Source organism: Cololabis saira, chromosome 19, assembly GCF_033807715.1.
Source record: "Cololabis saira isolate AMF1-May2022 chromosome 19, fColSai1.1, whole genome shotgun sequence".
Classification (NCBI taxonomy): domain Eukaryota; kingdom Metazoa; phylum Chordata; class Actinopteri; order Beloniformes; family Belonidae; genus Cololabis; species Cololabis saira.
This window is the reverse complement of record NC_084605.1, coordinates 7675315-7683844: the sequence shown is the minus strand read 5'-3', so window position 1 is coordinate 7683844 and position 8530 is coordinate 7675315. Positions and strand designations below refer to the sequence as shown.

Below are 8530 nucleotides of genomic sequence, written 5' to 3'. Positions count from 1 at the left end.
TCACCCTCACCATCATCATCACCACCATCACCCTCACCTTCATCATCACCTTCATCATCATCACCACCATCACCCTCACCTTCATCATCACCTTCATCACCATCATCATCATCACCACCATCACCATCACCTTCATCATCATCTCCTTCATCATCGTCATATTCATCATCATCATCATCATCAACACCATCATCAACACCATCATCAACATCATCATCATCATCAACACCATCATCAACACCATCATCATCACCTTCATCATCATCATCATCATCAATTGGTGGAAATTGCACGTGCGAGGTCCCGTTCATCGCTGCCTGCAGCTTTAATTTCACTTATGTTTACAACATGTAGAGTAATTAATTGGGCAGCGAAGCCTCTGTGTTTTTATATAGGTTTGTCGAGTTGTTAATAAAGTAAAAAAAAATAAAAACAGATTTAAAAGGCCCAGCCCCCAGCTTGAAAAGCTGCCAGGCAACCTTATCTCACAAAAATCTGTGAAATGCCCACGACCTCTCACCACTATTTTCCGTGGTACTGTATATACACGGAAAATGGTATAATTCCGTGTGAGCACCACAGATATTGTACCATGCAAAGTCTATTAAGTATATTATTCTTTGTTATAGTGGCTAAATTTGCACAGTTCACTAACGCTTTGAGCTAGGAAGCTGAAATTCTAGACTCTGTATCAGGAGGTGACTCTCATCCACTTTGCCGAGTTTCAGATCTGTGTGACCTTCGGAAGTGTCAAAGGTCACCGCATGTGTTGCTTTTTCGGCCCTGCAAAGCCTATTTCGTGTCTATAGGCCGATCTGCACCAAACTAACGTCTGTCTGTTCAGGGGATGCCCCCAAACAACATATAACAAATTCAGACTCCTAGCTAAAAGCGTTAGTGAACTATGCAAAAAAAGACACAAAATAGGCCCCATTCCATTAGTCAGGAGGCTCTCAGAGCTATACGTTTCTACACCCTCCTAACCAGCCAGAACGTTTTGGAGGAAACACTGTTGCAGAAGTCATAGAAGTCTGAATTTTTTATATGTTGTTTGGGGGCATCCCCTGAACAGACAGAAGTTAGTTTGGTGCAGATCGGACCTGTACTTTTCGATGGGCGGGGCTTTGAAACGTCACCTTTTCCAACATTCGAACGGACACCGTTGCCACAACATTTGACCAAACCAAGTAAAACTTGACCTGTGGCCTCCATATGGGGCCTTGATTGGGCTAGCCAAGTCTCAACTCTGTGAACCCTCTGCAACGCCAACTAGCTCTGTGGAAGTCGTACAGCCACAGGACCAAAAGATCCTAGCAAAGGGCCTTCTGCATTGCAACATAGTCAATAATCAGCCTCCCAGCTCAAAGCGTTAGTGAATTATTCAAAAAACACAAAATAGGCCCGAAAAAGGCACCACACACGGTGACCTTTGGCACTTCCAAAGGTCGCACGGGTCTGGACCTCGGCACAGTGGATGAGAGTCACCTCCTGATACAGAGTCTAGAATTTCAGCTTCCTAGCTCAAAGCGTTAGTGAACTGTGCAAAAAAAGACACGAAATAGGCTTTGCAGGGCCGAAAAAGAAACACATGCGGTGACCTTTGACACCTCCGAAGGTCACACAGATCTGAAAGTCGGCACAGTGGATGAGAGTCACCTCCTGATACAGAGTCCAGAATTTCAGCTTCCTAGCTCAAAGCGTTAGTGAACTGTGCAAATTTAGCCACTATAACAAAGAATAATATATAAATAATAATAATGTCATAATCCGTGTATATATCATGACAACGGATCCTATTGACTTTGCATGGTACAATATCTGTGGTGCTCACACGGAATTATACCATTTTCCGTGTATATACAGTACCACGGAAAATAGTGGTGAGAGGTCGTGGGCATTTCACAGATTTTTGTGAGATAAGGTTGCCTGGCAGCTTTTCAAGCTGGGGGCTGGGCCTTTTAAATCTGTTTTTATTTTTTTTTACTTTATTAACAACTCGACAAACCTATATAAAAACACAGAGGCTTCGCTGCCCAATTAATTACTCTACATGTTGTAAACATAAGTGAAATTAAAGCTGCAGGCAGCGATGAACGGGACCTCGCACGTGCAATTTCCACCAATTGATGATGATGATGATGATGGTGTTGATGATGATGGTGATGATGATGAAGGTGATGGTGATGGTGATGGTGAAGGTGATGGTGATGATGGTGATGGTGAAGGTGATGATGAAGATGATGGTGATGGTGGTGATGATGGTGAAGGTGATGATGAAGGTGATGGTGATGGTGATGAGGATGATGATGGTGATGAGGATGATGATGAAGGTGATGATGAAGGTGATGGTGATGAGGATGATGATGGTGATGATGATGAAGGTGATGGTGGTGATGATGGTGATGGTGAAGGTGATGAGGATGATGATGGTGATGAGGATGAAGGTGATGATGAAGGTGATGGTGGTGGTGGTGATGATGGTGATGATGGTAATGGTGATGATGATGATGATCACATATCGGCCAATTAGCTACTAGTATCACTTCCTGTTTAGTGTTGAAGTTTGACGCGGCGCCACGGCCACGCCATTTCACGAAAAATCACGATTTTGATAACTTTTCATGGTTAACGTCTTTTGTGTCTCCTGAGCGAGTTTTATGTCGAACGGACGATCCTGCTAGGAGTTCGTTAAAGTACGACACGTGAAAATGGCATAATTTGCGCCAAAATTACACGATTAATTAAAAATGGCTGACTTCCTGTTGGGTTTCGGCCATGGCGCCAAGAGACTTTTTTTTAAGTTGCGACATGATACAGGTGTGTACCGATTTTCGTGCATCTACGTCAAACCGTATTGTGGGGCTTGAGGCACAAAGTTTTCTAGGGGGCGCTGTTGAGCCGTTAGGCCACGCCCCCTTTTGACACTATTAGAATACGTAATTTTTCACCACATGGGACGTGCGTACCAAGTTTCACAACTTTTCGAGTATGTTATGCGCCTCAAAAATGCAATTGTTTTCAGATAAAATAATAAGTCTTAATATTATTGCTTACGCTGCACCCCTCCAAAATAAAACCACCACATACACTAAACGATCTGGCGAGCTGTCAAGCCAGAGATAATTCATTACCAAAAAAAAGGTTTACATTGTCCAGTGTCCAATATATTCTAAGGAACGTATGGATAATTATTTATAGGTTGCATTTACGCAGCATAAAATTAATTAATTTAGTGATTGCCTTGTCAAATAAAAGGTATAATAAAAAAACAACATGCTTTTTGCGAGCAATAATTTCCGGGTTGTCTCACAAAAACACGGGGGTGCTGAAATTCAAAGAAGAAATGTGCGACCCTGGGGACACTAAAAGCCGTTTTATGTTGTTCTATGTTGAAATAATATCATTTAAAGTTATACAAAATATAATATCTTAACAGTTCACACAACTACCTAATATTAAAAGTAATTAAAATAGCATATAAGCCACTTGGTTTCTGTATGGATTACTGTGTAGGAACTCCATTACCCAGCATGCCCTAGGTGCTTAGCACATGCGCAGTAGCTTCAGCAGAGCGCCAGCTGGAAGTATCAGTTGTTGTTGTTGCCATGGCAGCCACAGGCGTTGATTATAGCGGTCTGGGAATAAACGTCTTGATGAGACCAGCTACACGCCTCGTCTGCTATATACAGTACATATATATTAAGACAGACAACACATGGTGTCAGAATGGGCCGCGCGTAATTATAAGAAGAAGTTTTTACCGCGAGAGAGCCACGGAAGTAAGTAAGTTTAAAAAAAAAAAAAAAGGTGCAGGTCTCGACGTGAGGTAAACAGACACACAAATATTGTGAAATTTCAATATTTCTTGCTATGAATATGATAAAATCTGCTTTTATCTTAAAATATTGCAATTTAGACCGAGAATCAAAGAAATGGCAGCAATTTTATTTTTCCTCCACAGCTGAAAACTTGAAAGTCACGTGACAGAAACGAAACCTAAGAAACCATTAAAATGAATGGGCCACGGAAAACGTTCTCATCTCACGTTTTAGGAGGGCAAATCGTAAACATTGCCACGTTTTGCAATGTGGACCAACGTAGCCTGTACCACGTTTTTCTGTGAGACTGGGTTGGCCTGACACCCGTTTTTCACTCTGCCGACCAGAAGCTGGTTTTCAGCACATCTGCTCACAATCCCCACTTCCTGACTGACTATGTAGGTGAAATAAGATCAGATCCGACCTGCGTGTCCCTGCTGGATCTTTCTAGTCCACATGGTTGCTATGGTGACCTGCAGAGATGGAGCCTGTCAGTCTACTAAAGGAAAAATACTTTCAATTGCTCCACTTCAGTTTAAATCATGTTTGAGCATCTTTTTTAAATTCTCTCATGTTTAATGTTGACCATGTCCACATGTGGAGGTGTCGGTTCAGGAGGCACCGTCACGCCTCCTTAGATGATTGATTTTTGCTAATCTATGAGCAGTGGCAGCTAGTGATTCATTGATATTCACCAACGTAATCATAATATTCCAATAAATTCTGAGTTTTACACAATGGTTCTAAATCTAAATTTTGGTATTAAGTAAAGAGGGGATGTAAGAAGAGTTCATGAATGAAATCGATGAGATGTAGTCTATGAATTAGCTTTGCTGCTAACGTAACAGGTTATTTTGAGTTTTTCAATTCAATTTTATTTATTTAGCATCTATTACAACACAAGTTGTCTCTAGGATCTTTCCAGAAACCTAGAACATGCAATTATTACATAAACATAACAAACAATAGCAGGTAAAAACTCCCCTAGTGGGAGAAAAACCTTAAGCCCAACAGTGGCAAGGAAAAACTCCCCTTTAGGAAGCACAACAAAGTACAAGAACAATGGAGGACAATGTTGGTTATGAGATACTTATAATTAATAATTGAGAAAGGAAATAGAAGGAGGGGTGATAGGCCCCGCTCAGTGGATCATGTCCCGGTCCCCCCCTGCAGTGTAGGCCATAAAGCAGCATACCTACAACGAAGCTCTGTTTGAGACAAACTGTTTTAGTCTTTTTCTGCAGCTGCAGCTGTGACTACTGGCCCTAACACACTAGAGTTTACTCTAACTAGAGGCTTTACTAAACAGTAATGTTTGAAGTTTGGTTTTAAAGGTATTGTGACATGAAACAATTTTTTCTTGATTTTTTGTGTTTTGTTGGGTGTCTTGACATCAATTACACCCAAAAAAAACGAACTTTTAACATTCAGTGTATTGTGTGCTTTCTGGGATTTTCCGCATAACTATGCAAAAACGGCGCATGTGGTTTGGTGGCGGGCCGTGACGTCACGGCCCGCTAAATCACCGCCCCCTCCACCCAGCTCCCTGCCTCCTCTCCTCTCCAGCGCACCATAAAGGCTGATTTATGGTTCCGCGTTACACCGACGCAGAGCCTACGGCGTAGGGTTACGCGGCAACGCGCACCGTACGCTGAACCCTACGGCGTAGGCTCTGCGTCGATTTAACGTGGAACCATAAATCAGGCTTAACACGGAGCTGTTTAGAGCCTCTTTTGTTTTCATCACCGGCGGACAACTGCTAAGAAGACCAGCGGCCACTGACTGGACTTAATATAAGGGGACACTTTATTTACATGCCTTTATTTTTGTGATTGTTTGCGGTGGACTGCTTTGCCGTGCTGCTTTTCTGTGCATGCTTCGCCTGTCGCTCCCGGCTTAACTCTCCGACGCCGCTGTTAGCGTATTGCTTGCGGGGAGCTACGTTACTCTCTGAGTCCTCTGGTCACGGACTTCATCCCCGGGCTGTAGTCGCCTTGTCTGGGCTGTGTGTGTGGGTGTTTGTGGTTCGGTGTGCGCGCGTGTGTGTGGAGACGCCGGCAGAAGTGTGTAGCAGTTGGTTGGAGGAGGTTTGGAGGAGGAGCGGGGCAATGATTGACAGGAAAGGGGGAAAAGGACGCGTTTTTCACGGCGCAAAAAAACACCGTCATAAAAAGCCAGGCATGGAGTACTAGAGTGAAGTTTTTCTTGTTACACCCTTTTAGACACATTTGAGGGATGTTGGCCAAGACTTTTAATAGTTTTAAAAGCATGTTAAAAATTATGTCACAATACCTTTAAAGGTGGAGGTGGTGTCAGCCTCCTTAACCCAGATTGGAACCATAGTAACGGTGCCTGATAGCAGAAGACCGTCCTCCAAATCTACATTGAATACCTTAGGAACTACGAGTAAACCTGCTCTGTTTGAACCGGACTTGTGATGGACACATGACGGCTGAATGGGCTGAGAAGAAGGTTGGCCCGTTAGAGGTTCCTGTCTGGGGGGTTCACCCTAGAACCCCCACTAGTGGAAACTCACCTAATGTGATTTAGTCGTGTGCCGTGTTTGGTTTTGGTTATTCAATATTTTACTAAAAAGTGTTTTTTTTAAAACATAACAAAAAACCTTTAAGTTTCTGTCACCAGACTAACACTTGTATTTCCTTGTTCAGGAACTCAGAGAGAGCTAAGATCTCATCTGGATACGAGGACATGATATCTCAGAGTTACCTGATCCGTTCAGGACGTCCAGCAGTTTACCAGCTGACACCAAAAGCCCAAGATATAGGAACCCTGAAGAGACTGACCGTTGGTGAAAAGAACTTTACAAAAATAAATAAAACCATCCTACTTGTTGGTGAAACAGGAACAGGAAAATCTACTCTGATCAACGCTCTGGTCAACTACACCATGGGAGTGAAGTTTGAGGATGAAGTCTGGTTTAAGATCGTAGCGGGGGGGGGAGAAAAGTCAGACAGAGAGTCAGACACCAGATGTGATCGTCTACGAGATCTTTGGGTTCGAGGATAAAACTCTGCCCTTCTCTCTGACCATCATCGATACTCCTGGGTATGGAGACACCAGAGGGAAAGAGTATGATGCCATCATCAATAGGAGATTGCTCGACTTGTTTGAATCAAAGGATGGAGTTCATGAAATGAACGCGGTTGGTCTGGTGCTGAAGTCGACTGAGAATCGAGTCAGTGACCGCATGATGTACATCTTCGGTGATGTCTCTGTTTGGAAAAGACATGGAGAAAAACATCATAGCTCTCATGACGCACTCAGAAAGGAGGAAACCGAAAAATGCTCTTCAGGCTCTTCTAAAAACAAACATTAAATGTGCCAAAAATGAGAAGAATCAGCCGGTTCACTTCCTGTTCAATAACTGTCAGGAGGATCTGAGAGACGAAGACGATGAGGATGAGGTGGATTTGGAGAACGCATGGCGACGGACGACGAAGGGAATGCAGGGATTTTCTGAGTTCCTGGAGAAAACTGGATCTCAGGAGCTGAAAACCACAGTGGACGTTCTGAAGTCCCAAATACGACTGACAGCATCCATCCACAACCTGCAAGAAAGAATCAAGTTCACTGAGAAGATGAAGGAAGACATTGAAAAGACAGAAGTGCAGCTGAAGTTACACAAGATCCAACTGGAAAATGACAAGAACTTCACCATTGAGGTGGAGGAGTCCTCCAAAGAACTGGAGAAATACGGTGGCGGATGGTCATGGTTTTCATATGATGGAGTCACTCGCTGCGAAACTTGTGAAGAAAACTGTCATTACCCATGCACTGATGCCTGGGCCGCCCGATTTTGTACGGTCATGGGAACTAGTACTTGCAACGTGTGTAAATGTTCTGTTAGCCAACATGTGAAAGACAGACATAGGTACGTCATCAAGACCAGGAAGGTCAAGACAACCGTAGAAGAGCTGAAGAAAAAATTCCAAGCAAATGTGAGTGACAAGTCTGGTCTTCTGGGTGCGCTAGATGGGAAGAAGAAGGAGAATGAAGAAAAGATAAAGCAGTTGGTGGAGGAGTCCTTCAGTCATGTACTGAAGCTGCGAGAATCTGCTCTGACCGTGAAGACCATGTCTACCCAGGCATATCTGGGTGTGCTCATCAAGAAGATGCAGGAGTTTGGGAAAACGAGGGAGGTCCAGATTCTGAAGGAGATGGACGCTCAGATGGACGAGGGAAGCAAATTAGTGCTGGAGAAGATTTTTGGTTAACACTGTAACCAAGAACCCACCCGATGACATCTGAGCGTCTTCAAAAACTCAGACGCCTCCATCGGGTCTGAAACAAGGAGTTAAATATCTTTAAACATCAAACATCTTCTGGTTCCAGCAGACCGAGATGTTTTAATCAAATCTTAGCATGTTTGAAGAGTTCAAAAAGATTTAGTAAGAGTTGATGAAGCTAGCTGATCTCATATAATCCAAACTGGCTTCATGTGTTTTTATACTTTGAATATATGTAAAATATACAGTTTTTTTTTTTTTTTTTTCCACCTTGTCTGCACACATATTAATGATTGATACCATGACGGTAGAAACCAAAGGGGTATATATGTGCATTATTACTATATTTAATATATATACATATATATACACATACATATGCATACACATACATAAATATACACATACAAACCCAGTGATTTTTTTTTGGGGGGGGTGGGGGTGACGACATCCACTGCCAATCCA

General features: G+C 42.9%; 1 pseudogene; it reads left to right on the top strand.

Annotated features, from left to right (window-relative positions):
• Nucleotides 1-6493: 6493 nt before the first annotated feature.
• LOC133419393 (uncharacterized) lies at nt 6494-8317 on the top strand (annotated as a pseudogene).
• The last annotated feature ends 213 nt before the right edge of the window (nt 8318-8530 follow it).